Source organism: Otolemur garnettii, unplaced genomic scaffold, assembly GCF_000181295.1.
Source record: "Otolemur garnettii isolate 467f Iridium unplaced genomic scaffold, OtoGar3 scaffold00037, whole genome shotgun sequence".
In the NCBI taxonomy this organism is placed as follows: domain Eukaryota; kingdom Metazoa; phylum Chordata; class Mammalia; order Primates; family Galagidae; genus Otolemur; species Otolemur garnettii.
In genome coordinates this window covers 1,856,405-1,869,328 of record NW_003852432.1, presented here as the reverse complement: position 1 = coordinate 1,869,328, position 12,924 = coordinate 1,856,405, and the positions used below count along the sequence as shown (strand labels likewise).

The 12,924-nt window shown below is 39.7% G+C and overlaps 1 protein-coding gene across 2 annotated transcripts in view; it reads right to left on the bottom strand.

The window, feature by feature from the left end:
• The window catches only part of ZNF800 (zinc finger protein 800), a 50,443-nt gene extending 49,700 nt beyond the window's left edge, over nt 1–743 (bottom strand). Inside the window, exon 1 of one of the 2 annotated variants that reach the window (XM_003789769.2) lies at nt 80–743. The gene's annotated coding sequence lies outside the window, so the exon portion shown is untranslated. The remainder of the gene's footprint in view (nt 1–79) is intronic. The other variant, XM_023513213.1, reaches the window with a different exon arrangement.
• Between the last annotated feature and the right edge of the window lie 12,181 nt (nt 744–12,924).

The window sequence follows — 12,924 nt, the reverse complement described above, 5'->3', positions numbered from 1 at the left end:
CCGCGCCCTCGGCCACGCACGTGCGTTGGGGTCTCCCTGGCGGGTCCCCGGTCCCCACAACCAAGTGCGCCCAACTTACTTAACTCCTAGGGCGGGCGGGCGGAAGGAAGGAAGGCCGGCCCGGCGGCCGCGGGGACAGCCTGGCGTGGGAGGCGGCTGGGGGCCCCACCGGGCGCAGCCTCCGCCGACCCAGCGAAGGGAACCGGGTTCGGGCCCGACGCGCTCCCAAAGAGTCCCCACTGGCGCTGACGCGGAAGCGCCACAGCTCACCACGTCCCTCCGCGGACCCAGGCGACGGCGGCGGCGGCGGCGGCTCACGGCGTCCCTCCGCGCTGTGGAGCTGGGCGGGCGGGCGGCGCGCGGGCGCAGGCAGTTGACAGGAGGAACCGCCAGGCAGTAGCCGCGGCCGCCACCACAGGAGCCGGAACCGGAGCGGGCTGGTCCTGAGGCGCCCCTGGCCAGGGCAACGGCTGGCGCCGCAGCCGGGCTCCCCCCAACGCCGCTCCACCTGCAACGATCTCTCAGGCTTTTGGAGAGGGGCGGGGAAGAATGGGGCTTCCCCCCACCGTGGGCCTTTTTGGTAGTAGTTGCTGTTTCGGGAAACTTTATTAAAGTCAGTCCCTCTCTTTCTCTGTCTCCCTTTTCCCGGAGAGCCCGAGCTACCGCCGCGAAGCGGGTAAGAAGGGGAAAGCAGAGACTCTCCGGCAGCGACAGGGAGCGACTGACTGACCCCGGACGGAGATGGGGCGAGGGCAGGAAGTGACAAGCTCACAGAGTGGGTGGGGGGAGTGTGGCCGGCACGCCCGAGAGTGCCGCGCGCATGCGCCCGGCCGGCGCCCCCGCGGGTGGGGAGGCAGCGCGCGGCGGCCGGGCGGGGAGAGGGAACCCGGCTGGGCGGCGGGGGTTCGGGCCGCGCTCGCCAAGAGGTGTGAGGCCCGCGGTGCGCCGCCCGCGCCAGAGAGACGGGCTGCTCAGCCCGTAAACTGTTGCTCTCGCTGTCCTCTCAGTGGAATGGAAACTCTGGGAGGGTTGGAAAAGCACTGGAGACAAGTGTAGGGAGAGGTTGGCAGATGGATGTAGTGGTGATTCCGCAAAGGCTGGCAGAGCGTTTACAAGTGGTAAAACTCGAACTTTTGTTTTTCCAACCAATACTTTCTAAATGTGCCTCCCAGAACTTGGGAAGCCTTTATCAAGGCTTTGGGAAGAAAATCTATTGGTAGCAGGTCGGTGTTGATCTCTGCAGCGCTCAGTTCTGGAGACGTGAAAGTGAAGTTGGGTCACGTGGTCTGTTCGCACTTTCCCTCCTCTTCGGCTTTCTGGTCCTGCTTGGAAAATCCCCGATGATCGCAGTCGGCTGTCAAGTGTAGCAAACCCGGGCCCCTTCTCCCCAACTCCCGAAACTGAATTCTTGCTCTTGGAAACGTCCAACATCTGTCCTGTTAGTCAGATGTTAAGAGTGGGGGGCGGCAGGAAAAGGTTCACCTTATCTCCTTCTCCCAAGATCCACCGAAAATCTTCGAAGTTGTCTAAATCTGCCAACTGAAAAAATAAAGTTTGGTAGAGTCTCCGCGTGTGTTGGAAGAGAAAACTAGTGAATGAAATCCGATAAATTTGTAGCTGTAAAAAACGTTGAATGGAGCATTTGCATAGGTCTTGGGGAATTGCAGCAGGTTGATGCAGGGTGGTGACAAGAAAGGGATAGAAAAATGATCTACACACACCGAGTTACATAAGTGCATAAGTAACATGCATGATTGTATTTATATGTCCCATCGTCAAGAAGGATCACCCAACATCAAACTAAAATATAATGAAATCGGTGTAAAATAAATTATGATTCCTTAATATAACGGTGTTTTATGCAGCCAATAAAAATTACGGTTTGTGTTGTGTTTAGTTATATGGAATATGCTTAAGCAGCAAAACTTCAAGTATTTTTGAAATATGAGATATTAATGATGAGCTGTAACAGTGGAATTACACATAACTTTTCTTTATGCTTTTGTATACCTTGCAAAATTTCTAAGTTAAGCACAAGAATCTTCAATAAGGAAAACTAGGCTCGGCGCCCATAGCACAGTGGTTATGGCACCACCCACATACACCGAAGTTGGGGGTTTGAACCAGGCCCCGGACAGCTAACCAACAATAACAACTGCAACAACAACAAAAAAAATAGCCAGGCGTTGTGGCAGGCGCCTGTAGTACCAGCTACTTGGGAGGCTGAGGCAAGAGAATGGCTTGAGCCCAAGAGTTTGAGGTTGCTGTGAGCTGTAAAGCCACAGCCCCCTACTGAAGGCGGCACAGTGAGACAAAAAAAAGGAAAACTAAACTCAATTTTATTATGAGGCCAGTAGATGATGTAATACACATCCACACAGGAGAAAAACTTAATCCTATTCAATTTGGGGGAAAGGGGAAGAAGAGAGTGGGGGGACCACTGGTGTCCTCCCATTTAATGGGCGCAATGTAGGGGTGTATGGCACACCTTCTGGGTGCAGTATACAACTACAAGAAAAACTCAAAATTCAAATATTGTGACCTGGTTGTGCCCTCACATTAACCTGAAACAAAAAAGAAGGAAAATTAATGTTAGAAGTCAATAAGAAGGCTGTAAATAATGTGAAAATGGTATAGTGTCACGACCCGGGCTCCTGTGGCCCTGGTCTGGGTTAGCGCAGGAAGGAACCAGGCGAGAAGCAGATTAGAAGTACAAGCTTGTGGAAGGCGGGCTAGCCCTTACTTTCCAGGTAGCCCTGAGCAACCTCGGTACCAGCCTTTTATTGAGCCAGAACAACACAGGTGAGGGGAGAAGTTAACAATGACTACTTGCTGAGGGCACGGGGCTCCTCCCACAAGGAACTCCTGTGGAGGAATGGCCCGAGGTCCACGCCTCAGCTGCAGATCATCTTGCTCAGATGTTGGGGTCTCCTACAGTATAGAATAATAATTCACAAAAATAAGATAGAAAATTAAATATGCATTATGAATGTCACTCAAAAATACAGTGAAAAAAGACAAAACGTAGAAGCAACATTGTAGATCTTTAAGTAGTAAAATTTGAAGTGAAATACTTCATTTCCAGAAGATATATTTGTATATAATAAGATTATATACAAAGTTACCATGGGCTAACATTAAATATCCAGGTCTAAGTTTCCATAAACCTGAAAATTTTTGCTTCTTTCTGATATATGAGAGTCATTTGCTGACCCAAGGTGAGAAAAAATATTTCAACTTTTGTGAGTAAATTCATTCTTGTTTATACTCAAGTTTGAAGTAGTCACTACTAATGAGTCCTTGGAATTCCTTGCTAACAATATGTTTACACAATATAGAATGAGAGATAAGACAGAAGTGTGCATGTGAGTAAAACAAATACTAAACACTGAGTAAAGCATTTTAAAGATGAAAATAAAACATGTTATCTAGTAAACATGTTATAGATGGAGAAAAAAAAGACTCAGATTGACAAGCCCTACATCAGTCAGTAGAACTGGGTCCAGTTTCTCCCTACTACAATAACAGTACTAATATTTGACATGTATTGAGTAGTATGTTTTAAGCTAAAGTATTAACTCATTCAATCCTATAAAAAAAATCCATAGAGGTTTTGCTATCCTTCCATTCTATAGGTGGGGAAACTGAGGCAAACAGGTCAGATAACTTAGCAAGATTACAGCTAGCATTTGAACCAAAGGAATTTGGCTCTGGAACTCAAGCACGTAGCCATTATACTATACTGCCTAAACTATGTTACCTTCACTATACCATGGCTGTTTTGCGTCACATTGTAGGGAAAGCTAAGCCAGTAGATCCTGCCAGTTGTAAAAGGTATTACACATTAAAATGCTGTGTTTAAGTGCATGAAGTGGAACATGGAGTTGCTAAATCACAAGAATGGAATTTTCACAGGCTTCTAGAGTTCAGTTGCATACCAAGTAGTCAGGGACTGACCCCACCATGGTTTTGTTGTTGTATTTATGTGGGTAGTTGTGGTTTCTCCATTTGTAATTTTTGTTATAGGCCCTCACCCATCTATCTGGGACACTTTCACATGTCAGCACTTTTGGATCAGGAGAGAGGAGATGTGGTCTCTTCTCCAGGAAAACCTGGTGTTCTGTTTTTTTCTAAGTGTTTTTTTGCATAGTCAAGTTAGTAAGCAGTGTTTTTGTGTTTGATGAAAATAAAGGTATATATGACTGAAAAGATAAAATAAAATTCTGTAAATTCACTTATGTCAAAAATTATTTTTTTCTCATGATACAGCCACAAAGTTGGCAAAGAAGCAACATAATTTCTTGGTAGTTGAGATACAGAAAGAACTGATAGTGTCAGATTTTGAAGGAAATGATGAGGGCATTTTCAATAGTTCAGATAATGAACAAGAAGAATTAACAGAGGTAGAATGTGAAATTTTTATTCTGAGGAAAAGAGTGAATAAGAAGAAGGTGATAGAGAAGAATAAACATAAAATATGGATGGAGCCCAAGAGAAGAAGAGCATGCCCAGTTATAAAAATAGAGAACCTTCAGCTCAGATGATGGCACCATTGGGAATGACATGGAACTCACGACCAATGAAGGATTAGGGAAATGACAATCAGCTAATATTATGAGGACTCAACCAGGAGTACAATCAAGAACAGCATTCAAAACTCCATTGGATGATTTCCAACCTTTCGTTGATAATGAAACTGGGCATGTAATTTTCAAGTTCACAAACCCAAAATTATATCTAGTCAAAGAGTTATGTAAGGATGTATTCATCCAAAATTCTGGCAATTTCATTAAACAAAGAAATATTAGAACCTATTGGAATTCCAAATTGTAGTGTGTACTGGGAAAATAAAGACAATATCTGAGATCTTTTCAGTGAGAATTTTCCAGTTAACTAAGCTACAGAAATGTGACTCCCACTAAAATGCGTACATTTTGATGATGCTGCAACATGTGAAGCTCACAGATAGTATGCTAAGTTTGCTCTAGTTCAAGAGCTTTGGAATATGGTTATAAATAATCTCTCACTTTCCTATAAGCCTCACAAGTCTAACACTGTTGATGAGAAATTGGTGTCTTTCCACGGATGTTGTCCATTCAGTCTTTACATACCAACTAAACCTGGGAAGTTTGTATGATTCTTCTATAAACTACTGTTTTGCCATATACAGAGAAATCAGAGAATCTTCTAAGAAATTGTAGTAGTGGTTCAGAGATTATAAAAAGAGTGGTTCAGGATTGTCATTTGGATTAGTCCAGAAGAAATATTACCGTGGACAGAAAATTTACCTCCATCTCCTTAGCTTTCAGTGTGTTTCAAAAGAATATAACTCCAGTTGGTATTGTTCATGGTGATAAACAGGATTTGCCTCTAGAACTTAGGCCAACATTGAAAAATCTCTATGAAAAATCTCTGTGTGGGACAATAAGATCTGCCTTCTCTTCCGCTGTGACATTAGTAAATTAGGTTCCAAAGACAAGAAAGGTTTTTACAGTACTTTCCATACACCATGAAGTTATGAAAGTGACAGATAACAAGCCTGATGTAATCCACTTTTATAATGTTACTAAAGTAGGTGTTGATGAACTCGATAAATGCATGAGAAGATTCCTGTCACTGAGGAACTCGGTGTTGGCCCTTGCCAATTGTCTTCAATCTCATTGACATTGCAGCATACAATTTATATGTGGTTTTTTGGGAAACAAATAGCCACTGGTTACAACTTCCATCAAAGAAACAATCAGAAAGAAAATACTTTTTGATGGCGGGGTCACCTCTATGGTTTATCTTACAAGGATACAAGTGAATCTTTCTAAAAGCAGAGTGTGAATGTTTTAACTCAATAACTAAGAAAATGACATGAAGGTTATGTTAACCAGTTTGATGAGAGTATTTCAAAATGTATATGAAAACAGCACACTGTACCCCATGATTGCATTAATATACACAGTTATGCTATGTATATGAAAACAGCACACTGTACCCCATGATTGCATTAATGTACACAGTTATGCTATAAGAAATAAAAAGAAAATACTTTTTGAAAGATTTGTCCTGACAGCTCTGTGAAGAACACATAAGAATGTATGCCCAAAATGTAAACAGTTTCCACAAAAAATATACAATAGCAATGATATTTTGGAACAAGAGGACAGTCAAGGACAAGGAGCAGTGACAAGAGCAACGATTCACACCAAACTAAAAGGAAGAGTGAAGAGACAAGCAGTGAAAAGCTTACCAAAAAGGTCACTGCTACCTTTGTCCCCTTGGGAGAGAATGGAACTATATGAAGGCACACAGCAAATGCAGTAAATACATGTATCCCAACCACACATCAAAGGAAGAAAATATAATGAAAATAACATGCAGGGAATATGATTAAAGTTTGTTAGTTACTTGTACAATGACATGTAAAATATACAGGTTTTTCACAAAATTATAGTACTATTTATTCTGGGGTAAGTAACTTATCCCCCACTAATGCTCACTGGATACAAAGTTGGCATTGGTACCATTGCTATAAAGACATTGAACATCGCTTCTTGGCCTTTTGGCTAAGCTCAAGTGTAAAGACATTGAACATCACCTAGAATTATTGCCCTACATCTAAAAACTATGCCAGCAAACCATCCCAGAAAAATAATCTCAACATTTCTTTCATCGTTCATTGCAGCATGCTAGGCAACACATTAAAGCATTACTTTTTGATCCTAGAAGCCTAGAAACCCAGAATGTAAGAACATTTATCACACACACACCAGTGGTGCCAAAAATATGTATACACATTTTAAGCAATGTTATCTATGTATTACTTTTAGAAATTGAATTGCAGTAGCACTGTATAGTATGATGTTTGCTCAAACGATGGCATTAATCATCTAAATCCTTGTGTCACCATGAGACAAGCAGGACAGTCATAGAAAATGGTGGAAGCATATTGGTAGAGGAGTGCAAGACCATTTTCAAATGACATTGAAATTCAAGAACATTATGGAAATACAAGGTGTGAGTATGCAACAGAAACTCCAACACACCTAACAATTGAACACATTCATAATAAATTTTAGATGCATTGTACTGTGTGTGATGTATACAAGGGAAGATCTGGGAGGCCTTGAACGGCAACAAGTCTTGCTTCTTCTGCTATGATGTTGGAACAATTTATGCTCTTGCCACAGAAGTCTACCCAACAATGTGCACATGAGACAGGAGTTAGCAAAAGAACCACGTGATGCATTCTTAAAACAGCAAAATGGAAAGTTTTCAACACGTGATTACTATTTACATGGAAATAGATAGGAGAGCTTACCTCGATGAGAATTTGCCAGCACAATGGAAAGGACAAAGAGGTGAGATTGAGTTCCCTATGTTCTCCTGACTTAAACTCCTTGACTTTTACCTGTGGAGCTGGCCCTAAAACGATATGGTGTAATACAGAAAACCAGCTATGCTGGTGGTACTTCAGGAAGAAATTTAAATGTCATGTGTAGCAATACAAGTGGATAGTTTGATCAACATTGCTCACTCAAGCAGTAGTTCACTGTAATCAGAAGTATCTGGATGGTAACCATTTTGAGCACCTCTTGTAATTGCAGAAATCAAATGTGACTTGTATTCATCTTTTATTATCAATATATGTTGAGTATTACCATTTTAATGCAGCTTTTTCCTTTCTTAAAATATGTATACATTTTTGGCACCCTATGTGTGTATATATATATCTACACATACAAAGAATATTACTACTATATAACAACCACCCAGAATTAGTAGCTTAAAGCCATTGTTACTGCTCTCATTTCTATAGATCCGTAATTTAGGCTAGCCTTGTCTGGGATCATTTATGCAGCTTCTATAGCCAGCTGTTGGCTTGACTGGAGGCATTTATATGTCTGGAACTTGGTGTTGCCTGTTGGTTGTACCCCTCTTCTGTAGCCTGTCATCCTCCAGGAGGATGGATACAATAGAAACTTCTACAGTAAAAAGTAGAAGCTAAGACCTCTTGAGGTCCTAAGCTCAGAAGTTATTTGATATCACTTCCACCACATTCTGTTGGTCAAATCAAATCCAAAGGCTGGCATAAATTCAGGAAATGTGGATTAAAACTCTCCTTTTAATGGGAAGAACAGAGAAATCCCAGGGCAAAGGGGCACACAGGAATGCGAAGATCAGTGTGATTTTTGCATGCAATCTATCACAATGTATATAATTATTTCAGGAATAATATTAGTTCCTTAAAGCTGTTGATTTTTTTTCATGCTTGGTGATGTCTTTAAGAACAGCAAAATAAGTCAAATCTATTTTGTAACTAGTTGAGTCAGTTTGGTGACCTCCTATAATTAAACTTTGGTGATTCCATAATTTTTCTCATTGGACTTATTTTTCTCATCATGTTGTAGCTTTCTTTAAGACCCATTCTTAGTCTTCCATCTTTTTTACATAGATTCCACTAAATAGTACGTAAGAACCTAAAATCAAGTAGAAATAATTATAGTTGGTATAGGACCTATATACTCTGGTCCATATTTTGCTAACATTGATTGCATTGTAGCATTTTACAACACATGATTAAATCAAAAATTATATACAAAAATTAAGGACAAAGATAGGGGCTAAGAGTTTAGAAAGGGTCATGAATAAATTGATTTAGAAATAGAAATATGAAACTATTGATCTATTGTCAATTATATAGGGCTTACCACTTAATATTGTACAAATAACATAAGATGAAGAAAGATAATGCTTTCCCTAAAATGCTTGTTTTAAGGAGGGTAGTCAGTAGAATATAACTGGTTTGCTGCCCTGGAGATAAGCTTCCTGCAGCAAGGGGTCTCTGACATGGGCTTGTATCTTCCACCATTCCTGGGACTAAAGGCCAAATGATCTGGTGATGAAAGCATCACGCTGTTTTGTGGGCACCAACCTATACCTTACAGGCCTTTCATTAAAATGTATTTCATATATCAAGTAAGTGAAGTTCATGGAAAAAAAAAACAATGGTTTTGGAATTTTTTTAACAAGCTAGTCTGTATTGAAATCTGATAATAATAACTAATAACTTTGTCATTCTCTGTTCTAAAACAACCATGCTACATACTATATATTTTTGCACAGAATCCTTGCAAAGATCCTGGGTTAAATACCATCCCAATTTTATCAATAAGGAGACAGTATAAGAGCTAGGATTTAAACCTAGATCTCTCAGAGTCCAGAATTATGTTTCAGGTTACATATATTCTGATTATTCCTAAAATTTTACCTCCAGCTTAGCCTTGTATGTTGAGCCTATAACTTATTTTTCTAACTGCCCTTAGGACAGACCATCCGAATTTCTCAGGGCATCTCAAAATGGGCAGGACCAAAACTAAATTTATCTTCTTACCTAACCTGTTCTTCCTCTTACAAAGTTTCATACGAGTGTGTCTATCCACTAAGACGTTGAAGGTAGAAGCTTTGAAGTCAGAGAGAGAAGCATATGCAAAGATGGAAAGTAATGAAAATTACCTGTGTCAAAGGTTTCTCCCCTTTCTCTCCCAGTATCTAATCCAGAACCATAAGCTACTAATTACACCTCAGAAAGGTCTAGGAAATAATTTCTTCTATCTGTATGCACCATCAATCTTCTAATCTCAAACTTGATCTCTGAATCATTGCAATAGCCACTTCTGGAGTCTCACTACCACCAATCTCTCCTTCACGCCAATATTCCACACTATCAACAGAATTATAGTCCTAACAACTCTGATGTTGCTCCCCATTTCAAAACTGACTGCCAACTCTTAACAGGAAATATTAGTAAAGTGAGCATGTTTTGAAGTCAGAAATACGTCTGAGTGAGAACCTTTCCTGACCCTCTATTTCCTCCACTGTACACATTTTTCAGAGTTGTGAGCAGTCAGTTAATGAGGAAAGCACCCAGCAGGACCTAGAACACAGTATGCAAAACAGACTTAATATTGTACCAGCCCCTCCCACAACTCACACACTTTATACTCGAAACCCTGAATTTCTTAGGCTGTGGGGAAATTGACAGCACAAAAATTAATTAAGCTGTGTAGAGAGGGCGTATAAAATGCAAGAGACTCTTAGAGGAGATGATAGAGGTGTGGGTTACATGGGTCTATCAGTATGTTAAAATTGTACTACTAACATTTTTCAATGTATGCAAATTTAGCTTTAAAAAGTGTAAAAGTAGGGTGATGCCTGTGGCTCAAAGGAGTAGGCCCCATATGCCAGAGGCGGCAGGTTCAAACCCAGCCCTGGCCAAAAGTTGCACAGAAAAAAAAAAAAGTGTAAAAAGTAATAGAATGAGGGTGAATATATAGATATACAGGTATAGAAGAATATTGATAATAGGTGAAGCTGTGTGATAAGTATAAAATGACGTTTTACACTATTCTGTTTACATATGTTTAAAATTTTCTATAAATTAAAAAATACAAAAATTGTGTTCAATCTTATTAATAAAGAAATGCAAATTAAAGACACAATGTGATACCATTACATACCTGCCAGAATGGCTAAAATTAAAATGACAACTCCAAGTGCATATTTGGAATTCCCACTGCAAGGACATGGAGCAATGGGAACACTCTTAAATTGCTAATAAGAGTGTACATCGAAATGATCATTTTGAAAAATTATTCTGACATTATCTAACTAAATTTGAAGATACCCCTATCTTTGAGCTTGTATTTTTACTCCTAGGGCATATCATACCAGAAATGAATGCACATAAACCCTAAAACACATATATGAGAACCTCCATGGTTAACTTGAGTTCTCTGTAGATTCTAGTTATCAGGCCTTCGTCAGATTTATAATAGGCAAAAACTTCCCATTCCAAAGGGTGTCTGTTTGGTTGTGGTACGCTTAGCTATGCAGAAGCTTTTTGGCTTGACTTAATCCTATTTATTTATTTTTGGTGTTGCTGCAATTGCCAGGGGGTCTTCCTCGTAAAATCTTTTCCCAGGTCAATATTTTCAAATGTTTTACCCACGCTCTCTTCTAGAATTTTTATTGTTTCTTGTCTTAAATTTAAATCTTTTATCCAGCAAGAATCAATTTTTGTCAATGGTGAGAGGTTTAGGTCCAATTTCAGTTTTCTATCCGTGGCTAACCAGTTCTCCCAGCATCATTTATTAAATAGGGATTCTTTTCCCCAGTGCATGCTTTTGTTTGGTTTATCAAAGATCAAATGGTGATGTGTGGCTGGATTCATCTCTAAATTCTTTGTTCTATCTAAATCTCTATTTTTGTGCCAATACCATGCTGTTTTGATGCCTATAGACTTTTAGTATAATGTGATGCCTCCAGATTTGTTTTTATTTCTAAGAATTGTATTGGCTATTTCAGGTTTTTTCTGGTTACATATGAAACAAAGTACTATTTTTTGAAGTTCTTCAAAGTATAACATTGGTGCTTTAATGGGGATTAAATTAAATCTGTAGCTTGCTTTGGGTAGTATGGACATTTTAACAATGTTGATTCTTCCCAGCCATGAGCATGGTATGTCCTTCCATTTGTTAACATCTTCTGCTATTTCTTTTCTCAGGGTTTCACAGTTCTATTTATAGAGATCTTTCATGTTCTTTATTAGATACATTCCAAGGTATTTCATCTTCTTTGAAGCTAAAACAACCCCATTTATAAGTGGGCAAAATACTTGAACAGAAACTTCTCTGAAGATGACAGACAAATGGCCAAAAAACACATGAAAAAATACTCATCATCTTTAATCATCATAGAAATGCAAGCCAAAATCACTATGAGATGTCACTTAACTCCAGTAAGATTAGTCCACATCACAAAGTCCCAATCTGTAGATGCTGACATGGATATGAAGAGAAGGGAACACTTCTACCTGCTTGTGTGACTGCAAACTAATACAGCCCTTATGGAAAAAAGTATGGAGAATTACTTAAGAATTAAAAGTCAACCTTTTGTTTAATCCCAAAATTCCATTACTAGGTATCTACCCAGAAGAACAAAAATTATTTTACCACAGGTGGCGCCTGTGGCTCAAGGAGTAGGGTGCTGGCCCTGTATGCTAGGGGTGGTGGGTTCAAGCCCAGCCCTGGCAAAAACTGCAACAAAAAAAAAAAATTATTTTACCACAAAAAATGTTCATAGCAACTCAATTCATAATCGCCATGTGGTGGAAGCAACCCAAAGGCCCATCAACTCATAAATGGATAACAACTGTGGCATATGTATACCACAAAGTACTTTTTAGCCATAAGAAAAGATGGAGACTTTACATCATTTATGTTTACCTGGATGGAGTTGAAACACATTCTTCTTAGTAAGGTTTCTTAAGAATGGAAAAAAAATATATTCAATGTACTCAATACTAATATGAAACCAGTACATAAACAATTACACACCACATGAATGATAAAATACAAATAAAGTCCAGCAAGGGGGAAGTGAGAAGAGGGAGGAGGAGAGAAGAGGGTGATTGGCAGGAGGAGGGAGGGCACCTTATGTACACAATGTGAGAGTGTTCAGCATGCCCCTTGGGTAAAAGGCTTAACTACAACTTGAACTTTACTTTGGAAGTGAGAACAATGTAACCTAAAAATCTGTACCCTCATATTAATTGGAAATAAAGAAAAATGGCTCCACGTAACAACAACAACAAAAACAAAGAACCTTCATGGCATCTTTATTCATGACATCCAAAACCTAGTAACAATTCAAATGCCCATCAACAGAATGGGTAAATAAATTGTGCTAAGGTTTTATAATGGAAGACTGTCAATGGAAGTGAAAGAATTATGACTACATGCAACAATGAGTAAATCTAAACAAAAAAAGTGGAATGAAAGAAATCAGATACAAAATATATAGAGATTACATGATCCCAGAACACTAATCAGTGGTCAGCTGTAGAGAGGAATGAAGTGGTAGTAATTGATTGGA